This window comes from Tupaia chinensis, unplaced genomic scaffold (assembly GCF_000334495.1).
Source record: "Tupaia chinensis unplaced genomic scaffold, TupChi_1.0 Scaffold143687_1, whole genome shotgun sequence".
Classification (NCBI taxonomy): Eukaryota; Metazoa; Chordata; class Mammalia; order Scandentia; family Tupaiidae; genus Tupaia; species Tupaia belangeri.
In genome coordinates, this window is record NW_006203535.1 from 116456 (window position 1) to 129530 (window position 13075).

A 13075-nucleotide genomic window follows, 5' to 3' on the forward strand; every position below is an offset into this window, starting at 1 on the left:
TCACCTGATGGCTCCCACACCTTTCTTTCTCATTTTAGTACTGCCTACCTTTTTTTATGACACCACAAGATGTTCTGGGGTGATTTTGTATATATCTTATGACAGTCCTAGAATCAATCATTTTCCCAAATGGCCCTAATTCTGCTTTCTCCATTCATCAGTTTATTTTTATAATATTGAAATCCAATTTTCTTAATACTATTTATTTTATAGCTGAATTTCTCCTCTGTTATTTGTATGCTAAATCTTCATAAACAAAATTCTCATATGCATATTTATCTGTTTGGGGCCTCTTTTACTTTTCTACAAAGATATATTTATCCATTTTTCCAATACATAATTATTAAAACTACAATAAGTCTTGATAAGTAGCAGATTTTCTCTTTCTTGAATTATCTTACTTTTTTCTAGTTCTTGCCTGCATTTTTTGGAATTAATGTGCCAATTACAGTTAAATTATATATTCATATTTTAATCAGAATGGCAGTATTATCATGATATTCAAGTGGAAATTTCATTTTTTTTTAGATGTTTTTGCTATAGGGCATGTGTACTCACCAGAAAGACAGAGAAAGAGAGACAAAAAGCAAGAAATCACCCCCCCCCCCGGGGGGGGATGGCCACACCGCAATCCTTTCGCCTCCATTCTCCTCTTGGGATCCTGGGCATGCACGCACACGCACCCGGTGTATATTTAAGCCACCAGATCTGGGACTCGAACCACGGTCGACTACATAGGAGTCCAGCAACATAGCCATTATGCTAACTGCTGGTCCCGAAATTTCATTTTTATAATATTGTATCATATTTGTTTTCCATTGCTGCGCAGCAAATAACCATTAATTTAGTAGCTTAAAATAGCACCCATTTATTTATTTTTTAATTTTAATTTATTTTTTGAGAGATTTTTGCTATAAGGTGCCTGGGCTTTCTGGAGAGACAGAGAGACAGAGAAACAGGAAGCAAAAAAATCACCCCCCAGGGGAGATGTCCATGCCTCAATCCTATTTTTTTTTTTTTTTCCAATTTCCTCTCAGGATTTTGAGCATGCACACACATGTGCTCAGCATGAGTTTTTAAGCTGCCAGGTCCGGGACTCGATCCACCATCAACTACATGGGAGTCCAGTGACGTGACCATTACACTATCTGCTGGTCCCAAGCACCTGTTTAATAGCTCATAGTTCTGTGGGTCAGAAATCCAGCATGGCTTGACAAGATTTTCACTTAAGATCTTTCAAGACTGAAATTAAGGTGTTGACTACCCTGATTTCTTATCTGGAATCTCTAAAGAAAATCTGCCTCCAAGTTTATTCTCAGGATTGGATAAGATAGGGTCTTGGAGCACTGGAGTCCCTACCTATTGTCTTGCTGGCTGTTAGCAGGGAGCTGTTTTCAGCCTGAAGAAGCTGCTTACATTTCTAATCACATGGCCCTCACCATCTTAAAGCCTATAATATCACAATAAGTCCTTCTAAAGCTTCAAATTTCTGACTTCTTGCTATTGACCTCTAGACCCAGGTTTAAGTGGTATATGCGATTAGCTCTTTTGGATAATATCCTTACCTGAATATCACTTAATTTGGACATTCATTACATCTGCAAAATATTGATGAGGAGTTTCAACTGTGGAAGCATATCACACACACACACACACACACACACACACACACACACCACTGATACTATAGAGGAATGATGAAGTTTACTGTTAGAATATGTAGATGTGACCAATCTATTCATGACACTCACAAAACACGAAGACAATAGAACTCTGGAACAGCTACTTCAAAAAGCATTTTTACTGGCCCTGCAGTTGTCACTCCTGGATGGAATTGGCTGTTCCACAGGGCTTCTACTATACATACTTGAATAAAGCCATCCTTTTCAAGTGTTTCTCTGCTGTCTCCAACCTAAACCCCATGGGGGTGTGTTTGTGTGTGTGTGTGTCTAGAAATAGGGAAGTAGGGACATGGTAGAACTCTGTGTTAAAAATATAGGAAAGGTCTCAACTTTCTTGTCATCTTTCAGTTCCTTCAGACATTTGGGAATATTGAACTCTATCATATGTCAAAGGGTAGATAGCATCAGCTTGAAGGCAGTGCTTTATCCTGGCTATCCCTTATGACTCCAGTATTACTGGTTTTATTATATCTCAGTCTAGGTGTTAGCTTTCTGCTGTGGTACAAGATAAATGAACTTTACTATAGCACCTATGAGTGAAGAATATGACCACAGTTTCTAAGTACTTGCCAAGTAATCACCCAGGTATTAGACAGAGGAAAAAAATAAATGTTTTCAGGAAAACATAAGAGGCAGTGAATGACGGTTGTGCAGATGAACTGGTTTGGATCTATCCAGGAAGATTGTCACCCAGGGTACTGTGGATTTGTCAGTGCATCCTCCTAAAAGCTGAGTTTTTCTACCAGTCTTTCATGATGAGGTGAAGGGGACCCACAGATATTCCAGTATCTTTTTAAAACCTTGCTTCTAGATCCTCTCAATCTCCTGACATACTCCATCAGGATAGACTGCCCTTTCCTGTGAATCAAACCAATACCAAGAGTAGATTTCTAATTTCCAAAGAGAGCATGCCATGTGGGACAGATCTCCTTCAATTTAGGATGAAAGAATTTCCTAGCTTTTACTGTAGGTTTGAGAGAATTTTGAAAACTTTGATCACTTAGTCTTTTCAAATGATCTGGACACCTGTTTCAAATTCTCATGACCAACTTCTGGCCCTAATAGGAAAGAGCAAACTTCTGGTGGGATAGTTGTAGTATTACATAAGAGAAATAGTGTTATGCCCATATTATTGGTAGTACTTCAGGTATTAATAGCCTTTCTGTTTCTATTCACCACATCAATCCATCCTCCTTCATCTTCTTTAGGAAGTCAGCAACTCGCTTACATATCTAATAAGTAGAGATGATGGAGGATGCTAACAACGTGGACTATACTACACAGAGATCACCAATTCAAAGATGGGTGATAGACTGTAAAGTAATGGTCCATTTGTTGAAAATGACCCACTGGCAAACCAGCCTCTGTGAAAGGGGTTTGGCCTTGTGCAGAGGATAATAATTTATAACCTCAAATTTGTTTTATAGAAATCAGCAGGAGCTAAGTGCAGAAGGCAGTCAATTCTGGTAGAATGATTACATGGCAGATCAGGACTAGAAGCTACTTGTCCATATTACCATACAACTACAACTGAAACCTTTCCTGTACACCTCAGGAAAGGACATAGTGTTAGCCTAACCGTGACTGCTGGAGTGAGGAATCAGAGAAGGAAGCCAAGCTTCCTCCACACCCTACAGCTGTGAGTATAAAACTCAAAGTAGTACATAGCTTGGTCAGGGTAGGGATTGGCCAGTGTTACTCATGATTATGCATTTTATAAAATCTCACAACCTATGGGCCAAAGTCTATCCCCTAAATTCTGATATACAGATCTAATAAATTCGGATAAATTCTAATTTTATTCTATTGTAGTCATAAAACAGAATCTTAAAAACTGTATCCTTTGGAGATTTTTTGAGAGCAGTGAATAAAACATATACTATCTACTGTTTCTATTTTGAATGTTTCCTCATGTGGTTACGTTATTCACTTATTTGGTTAGAAGCTTGCATGCTGGGGTCAGCAGGTGGCATGTCGGTTAAGGTGTTGGACTCCCACATGGCCAACCATGGTTTGAGTCCCAGACCTGGTGGCTTGCTTTCTCACTTTCCTTCTCTCTCTAGCTCTCTCAAGTGAATAAAAAATAATAGTGATAATGAGAAATAAAATTAAATAAATAATTTTAAAATAAAATGGGATTGATATACTAATATTTTATTTAGGATTTTTTATCTGTTTTTATACAATAGCATTTCTTCCTGATTTTCTTAGAAAACGTATTTTTCCTCTGTCTTTTTCAAATGTTAATTTTAATTTCTACTAGATTATTAAAACAACTTGGGTAGGGACCAGCAGATGGCATAATGTTTATGTCACTGAACTCTCATGTATTCAACAGCAGTTTGAGTCCCAGAACTGTCTGCATAAAACTCTCGCCAGGTGTGTGTATGTGCATGCTCAAAATCCCGAGAGGAAAATGAGGAAAAGGGATTGTGGTGTGGCCATCCTCCCTGGTGGGGTGATTTCTAGTTTTCTGTCTCACCAGCAAGAACAGGAGCCCTATGGCAAAAATCTCTCAAAAAAAACCAAAAAAGAACAAAATGGGTAGATGTCTCCATTTTTTCCACATGTGGAAAATTCTGTGGAAGATCGGAACTACTGTTCTTTGTATTTTTCCCAAAACTTCTAAAAACATCATTTAGGCCTCATGACACTATCTTAAATTGCTATTTTCAGTTACATATTAGTTATTAATTTATTCATGTTTTGATAATTCATTTTGTTCTAATAAAACATCCATTTCATTTTCAAAATTCTTAGCTTATATTCCTTTAATTTGTTCTAATTTATCTACTTAACACACATCGTGTTACTTTTCTAATTTTAATTATTGTTTACTTGAGATTTTCTTTTTTTTTTCTATTTTTTTAAGAGGTTTTTGCTATAGGGCTCGTACACTTTCCAGAAAGACAGAGAGAGACAGAGAGATAGAAAGTGAGAAATCACCCCTGAGGCAGAATGGCCACGCCACAATCTCTTCTCCTCCATTCTCCTCCTAGGATCTTGGGCACGCACACACACGCGTCCAGCATGAGTTTCAAGTCACCAGGTCCAGGACTCGAACTGCGGTCGACTACATGGGAGTTCAGAGACGTAGCCATTATGCTAAATGCTGGTCTCAAATGTTCTTTTTCTTGATGAGTCTATCTAGATCTATGTCTATTTTGCATTTATATTTTAAAAGAATTAACATTTAATTTATAATGTTTAAGTTTTATTTATTTTATTCATGATAGAGAATGCATGGATACATGTAAGAGAGCGAGAGAGAGAAGAAAGAGTGAGGGGCCGCTTTGACATGGTCTTATGATGCTGGATGTCCTTTCCCTAATCTTCCATGTGTTTTTAAGCCAACCCAGGGATCTGAACCTAAGGTCATCCATGTGCCTTCCAGCATTGCAGCTAGTGTGCTTTCAACTGTGCCACCAGGGGCACCAACTGGATAACTTCTTTATTTTTTATTTGTTTATTTTCTTATTTCATTAATATGTAATTTCATTTTTTTTCTATTTCTGTTTTCTCTAAGCTCACTGATTTATTTTTAAAGAATTATTTTGTTTAACTTTATTCATATATTTATTTATTTATTTTCATTTGACCAGAGAGGGAGAGAGAGAGAGAGAGAGAGAGAGAGAAAAGAAAAAGAGAGAGAGAAGATTAGAAAGCAAGTCGCCAGGTCCAGGACTCAAACCATGGTCAGTCATGTGGGATTCCAATGCCCTCAACCACCATGCCACCTGCTGGCCCCTCCTGTGTCCTCCTTGATTTACCAGACTCCATTAGCCACCACCTAATTCGAGAGCAAATATCATTGTCTAATTCCTCTAAAATCTGATGAAATAAAAATAATCTGTCCATATGTCTTTATTCACAATCCATCACAATAGCCCAAATCACAATAATTTTCATTTGAGCTACTGTAATAGCTTCATACTGGTCTCCTAAATTCTGAAAAAGAACTATTTAATAAAGCTATTTTTACATTTTTAAATTCTGTGTATCTAGCCTTCCAGTGAATTCCCATTACAGTTATTTTTATTTATTTTCTTTATTCATTTATTTTTTTGGAGAGGTTTCTGCTATAGGGTGCATGTGCTCACCAGAAAGACAGAGAAACAGAAGGTGAGAAATCACCCCCATGGGGGATAGCCACACCACAATCCCTTCTCCTCCATTCTCCTCTTAGGATCTTGGGCACGCACACACATGCACATGGCGTGAATTTAAGCCTCCGGGTCTGGCACTTGAACTGCAGTCGACTACATGGGAGTCCAGGGACATAGCCATTACACCAACTGCTGGTCCCTCCCATCACAGTTTTAAGATGACTTAGATTCTACATGATGTGGCCTATGATTACCTGTGTGCCATTTTGAAGCTCTGCCCTTCCTCTGTCTTCTCTTCCTGTCTCAGATTCAAGTATACAGCTCCATTATTTCTTATTTACACTCTTGAGCCAAGAGTTAGCCTCTCTGTCCAGAATTTCATTTTTTCTCATCATACATTCCACTTTTGCAACTTCTAGCCCCCAGCTTCCTTCTGTCTACTTCACATTCAGTTTAATGCTAGGATTCTTCATAGCATACCTTCCTTTCCTGATCACTATTGCAGTTCTGCTATTTAATGTTACTGCAGCACTCTATACTTCTTAAAAAAAGTCCTCACACTTCACACTTGTAATTACTTATTCAATACCTGTGAGCTGAATGATCCAGGAGGGCTAGGATCCTTTTTGTCTAATTCAATACTCTATTGCCAACATCCAGCAGAGTGTATGGCATACAGAGGTGATATAAATAAATAAGTAAATAGATGAATAATCAATGAGCAGAATGTTCAAGTTTTTGATGCAGTGTCTGAAACATGTGAGGAAATACAGAGGTTTGAGGGTGATGAAAATGTCTAATGTCATAGTAAGCAAAACTTGTAAGATTCTTGTTGCAAGTAACATAAAATTTACTTGCCTACACTGTATGTATAATATTTTATTTTAACATATATAATACTATATATAAAACATATATAATATACTATATATAACATAATAATAATATATTTACATATATGGTAATATATATAAAATATTTTATACATATACATATATGTATACATATGCATATATTTAAATATTTGAAATATTTATCTGGTACAGTATATATGAATGTACTAAATACATGCATCTATTGTGGTTCATTTGTGTGTGTGTTCATGTGTGTATATACAAAGACAGACAAAAAAACTGAGGCAGATTTTACATACATCTCTGTGTGTGTATGTGTATGGAGAGAGAGAGAGATAGAGAGAGCCAGAAGAAGAAGAAGAAATTAACCAAAGACACAGAGTAATCTCCTTATAGAGTTATTTATTTAGTTTTAGATTTTTGCCATAGGACATGTACACTTGCTTGAAAGAAACAGAGAGAGACAGAAACAGGAAAAGTGAGCAATCCCTCCCAGAAGGATGGTCATATCACTGTCCCTCCTGCTGCATTCTCCTTTTGGATTTTGGGCATGCATACATATGCGCTTAGTGAGTTTTTCAAATCACCAGGTCTGAGACTTGAACTGTGAAATTGATCATGTGATCCCACCACACTACCTACTGGCCCCTAGAGTTTTTTAATTTATTTTTTTAAATATCACTAGGAAGACATAGTGAGCAGGCCAGAAGAAAACTGAATATGCCATGAGAGCTGAGATGTAGTCATTTCAGAGATAAGGTAATGATGATGTTCTGCTTAGAATTTACCCTGGTAGACCACATCCTTTTGTGTGCCTCTGTTCACTCAGAATGATCTTCTAGAAATTAGGAACAAACTAATAACCCATCAGATCACTAGAAATCACTGCAGGGCACAAGAAATATGTGAAACAAAGAAAATACCTCACCCCCAAGAGAAAAGAATAACTCCTCTTTATCCACAAACAGTAAAATGGAACTCATGGAAATGTCTAATAAAGAATTTAGAGTATTCATAATGACAAAACTAACAGAGATAAAAGAGAATAGAGAATGAACACCAGAAGAAAAAGCCAATGAGTTCCAAGAGGTGAGGAAGTTCTTGTGAGAGCTGAAAGAGGAAATACATACCATAAAAAAGAATCAAATGGAACTGTTGGAGATGAAGGCTATAATACAGGAAGTCAAAACCTCCTTTGAAAGTATTAAAAGCAGACTAAATCACACAGAAAATCTAATCTCAGATGTAGAAGACAAGATTGCTGGATTAGTCAAATTTACCATGAAGACTGAGAAAAGAGCCTCCCCCAAAATGAGAATAATATATGAGAAATATTAGATACCATTAAACATCCAAACATCCAGATAATCGATATCCCACTAATAAAGGCATTGGCAATCTATTCTGTGAAATCTTGGAAGAAAATTTCCCAAACTTAGGAGGCATTCAAAGATTCAGACCCAAGAAATATAAAGGACTCCAAATAGGATCAACCCAAGAAGATCTTTACCAAGACACATTATAGCCAGAATGACCAAAATCATAAATAAAGGCAAGATACTCAGACTGGCAAGAGAAAAACATCAAGTTACCTACAAAGAATATCCTATCAGGCTAACAGCGGACCTCTCATTGGAAACAATGTGAGCAAGGAAAGAATGGGAAAATATATTCAAAGTGTTGAGTGAAAAGCAGTTTCAACCAAGAATATTATGTCCAGCAAGATTACCCTTCATATGGGAAGAGAAGACAAGAACATTCTCAGATAAACCAAAACTGAAAGAAATTATCAACACCTGACCAGCTCTCCAAGAAGTTCTGAAGAGAGTGCTATCCCAGGAAAACTAAAGTTAGATACACAGAAATAAGAGTTCTAAAACAGATAAGAAAATGACCAGTTTAATTGTAGGGACAAGTACAGAGTTGAACGTTATCCTCCAGAATTTAAATGGATAGATTGAACCACAACAGAAGATAAAGTACATGAATTTGAACTGGTGAGATGGAATTTTATGACTTTCCACTAAAACATTACTGAACTTCTATGCTTTGTTTTCCACTGTTAAGGAGTTTTGTCTTTTCTCAAGTTGTGGACTATTCAAACAGAATTCTAACCTGTTTCCTGGCTTTAAGTATTAAGCAAAGTTCTCTCAGCATTTTTTAAAATTTTTATTTATTAAAGCTACAACTGCCTTTCTTGAAATTAAAAAATGTACTTAAAAATACCTATTTTGTAACTACAGTTAGCTATATAGCTTCAACTATGTGCTACTTTATAGTATTTTCATTCTACCCACAGAGTTTATGCCTAAAGTCAACTTTTATTCACAGATATGTATATATCAGCTGAAATTACTATTGAAAGTATTTAGATTAATTAAGATTTTTTTGTGAATCAATACAATGTGGGAAAGAATAAACGAATGGAAGGCAACTGCAGATACCAGAGACACGGTGGGAGGAGGATGGGAAATAGCAAAGGGTAAGAAATAGGGGGAAAAAAAAAATATATATATATATAAGAAACAAGAAATGGAAAAATTATTTGTTGACAGTAACATGTGTCATTAAGTCACTTTACAGTGTATTCTGGCTGGAAAAATCACATTTGGTATGTTGTGATGTACAGTGAAAGTGTGTAAAAATTAATTAATATAAATAAATAGATAAATAAATAAATATCACTAGGAAATAAAAATCCACTCTCTTGGGAGAGAAAAAGAGGGAGTGAAAGTGAGAAATCATTCACTTCGGGGGATGGCCATGCCACAATCCCTTCTAAGTTCTTTTTTGGGGGCACACACAAACACTAACAAAGTGTGATTTTCAAAACTCTAGGTCTGGGACTTGATCTGTGGTCGGCCATGTGGGAATCCTGCACCTTAACCCCCATGTCAACTGCTGTTCGCAATAGATAGCCGTTCTAAAAATTTTACCATTATGTACTTTCCTTTAAAAATATGTGATTGTGGGACCAGCAGTTAGTGTGATGGCTATGTCGCTGGACTCCCATGTAGTCAACCGTGGTTCAAGTCCTGGACCCGGTGGCTTAAATTCACGCCAGGCACATGTGTGTGTGTGCCCCAGGGCCCAAGAGGAGAATGGAGGAGAAGGGATTGTGGCATGGCCATCCCCCACTGGGGGGTGATTTCTTGCTTTCTGTCTCTCTGTCTGTCTCTGTCTTTCTGGCGAGTGTAAACGCCCTATAGCAAAAAACTCTCCAAAAAAGGAAAAAAAAAAAAAAAAGTGTGACTGCAGGGTACAATAGACTGTGGTGGTTAAGGTGCTGGATTCCCACATGGCTGACCACAGTTCAAGTCTTAGACCTGCAGGCTTGAAAATCATGCAAGGAGAGTGTGTGTGCATGTCCAGAATCATGAGAGGAGAATGAAGGAGAGGAGATTGAGAAATGACCATTCATTAGAGGGGTGATTTCTCCCTTTTTTGTATATCTCTCCCTCTCTGTCTCTGGCGAGCACACATGCCCTACAGCAAATCTAAAAACAAACAAACAAATAAAGTGATTGTATCCACAATGAATACTGTGCATATTTTTAATTTGCTGTTTTAAACATTATTGCTAATTGAATAGGTAAAAAATGCTACTCTTTCTTGCTCTAAAATTTACGTCAGTGATGGGACCAGCAGTTTGTGTCATGGCTATGTCACTGAACTCCCATGTAGCTAACTGCGGTTCGAGTCTCAGACCCCGTGGCTTAAACTCATACCAGGTGCGTGTGAATGCATGCCCAAGATCCCAAAAGGAGAATGGAGGAGAAGGGATTGCAGTGTGGCCATCCCCCTAGTGGTCATTTCTTGCTTTCTGTCTCTCTGTCTCTGTCTTTCTGGCGAGCACAAGCGCCCTATAGCAAAAACCTCTCCAAAAAAAAAAAAAAAAAAAAAAACAAAAAACATGTCAGTGATGAACTGAAAGTCAAACAATTTAGTATTCATTAGAGAGCCCTGTTTCTTTTGAAAATTTTCTTGCTTATTTTATTAGCATTTAAGAGCTCCGTATCTATTAACATCATTTATTTTGATGATAATTCATGTTTCAAATGTCTTTCTATTTTTAATTTATTTTTAATGTGTAAACTTTTTCTTCTATATTTAACATCTATCATTTAATTCTCCACTTTTTTAAAGAATTATTTTATTTAACTTGCTTACTTTATTTATTTATTTATTGTAATTTGACTATAGAGGGCAGAGTTAGAGAGAGAGTGAGAAAGTGAGAAAGCATGCCACCAGGTCCGGAACTCCAAACACGGTCAGTCATGTGGGAGTCTAGTGCCCTTAACTACCACGCCCCCTGCTGGCCTGTAATTTTCCACTTTTAAAGTTAGAATGAGTATCCTTATTCAAGATGAAATATTCATAATATTTAATTAATTAATATTAAAATATTTTTGTAATTATTTTAATGATTTTATGGCAATTATTTTACTTTTACATTATTTAGTAGTACTGAAAAGCAATGAAAATTCTGTTAAAAGTAGAAACTTGAAAGTTGGTGTGGGTCATCCTTTCATTTAAAGTATTTTAATTAAATAATGATGTCTAATGTAAATCTGAGTTCTTAAACTATATCAAGGAAAAATAATATGGTAGTTGTGATTTAGGCAGTTTAAACATTCAACTTAAATTTGGTCATTGTAAGCAAAGGAATTCTATAGATGTGAGGGTAGATTTATTACACTCATGTCTGAACAGCTACCTATATTCTTCTTTAGTTTATCTCTTTCACTAGTAAAACATATTTCTCAGCTTATCCCTTGCTTTTAGATGGTAGACAATAGAACAAAAAATAGAGAAACATTAGTTATTTGTTGAAAAGTGTAGGGAGAAGATGCACAGCTATTTTAAAATCATGGAAAAAGTCACTAAAATTCAAGGACTCAAATGGATAGTTCACAGATTCTCTAGATGTCTTTGAATTGAGTTTTTTTTTTACTTTTTTTTCTAGAAAATAGAGTTTAAATATGTAATTTTAATTTTTAAAAATTCATATTAAGCAGAAAATTGTCATTTTGTATAGAATTTTTAATAAAATATTCACCTCTCTTCTCTCTTATGACCTTTTTATTTGCCCATTCTTCACAAGGCTATGAATTATTGTGACTGCCTTATTCAAAATAACAAATTCAGTTTATCTGGTAAAAGCAGATGCTGAAGCTAGATTCAGTAATTATCACATAAAATAGAGCTATGCATATGTATGACTTTATCAGGTAATACCAGGTACTGAATATTTATCCCTCAAGCCACAATGTCTTCATATTATAAATTTATGACTTCCTGGTATCCCACTCTACAGGATGCTGCTAGGATTCCCAAATGGGTAAATTCTTCTTTCTCTTTCTTCTGGGGTTATGATGGATATTTAAATATATGTGTGTCTGTACATATGTGTGTATGTATACATTTATATTACTTTCAGCATATAAACCACAACTACTCAGAGAATGGTAACCCTGCATTAAAAAAAAGAAAGAACAATGCTCTCTAAAACTTCGTTGGGTTGGAAAATGTTCCTGCCAAAGAATCATTTGTGTCTGGAGGTTAACAAACATGCAGATTAAAAATGCCAAATGGAGGCACATAGCACCTCTACATAAAATAAGAATGCTTGGCAGTGACCTTGAGGTGTCGTATTTTAAATATTTCATGCATTGTTCTTCAAGGGAACCAATGTAGAATAAAATGTGTAGAATCGTATATAAAAATTTATTAGAATTTCATTAAATTTACAAAGGGCAAAATAGCTCTGCTTCTTTCAAAAAAAAGTTCTGTTTTAAATACAAATTGAGCAATTCAGCCTTATAATATCTGGCTTGGGAATGAGCTCTGTAAGGAATGGATAATCTTAAGAGTAGAGAAGGTGACTCAGAACATTTGGGACAAGACGTTTTGCCCAGTGTCAAACCATTCATTTATAGGGGTAGGCAAATTGCAAGTTAGCCGTATCCTCAGGGAATACGATTATTGTTCTTTTTCATTTTTTTCTTCCATCCTCAAAATTCTGACACTTATCCCCATTCTTGCTTTCAGATGAAGGCCTCCTTTCCTGTTTTCCTGGAAAAAACAGATGAAAACAAAAACAAGTCCCCACAAGGTGTCTTACTCATCTAAGCACTCACCCTTTCTATGCCTTTATTCTCTGCTTTCTACCCTTCCTCATGAAACTTACATCTCATTTCCTTCCTGCTACTATAGCAACTCTGCCCTCCGCCTGAAGCATTGTTTTTTCCCCACTAATAGCTATCAGCATATTATTTTTTTCATCATAAGAAAATTTCTCTTGACCTATTCCTATCACCAGCATATTCTCTCCCTTTTTTTTATTTTTAGCAGTGTTTTTGGCCACAGGACTCATGCTCTCACCTGAGAGAGACAGAGACAGTGAGAGGGAAAGTGAGAAATCATCTCCGGG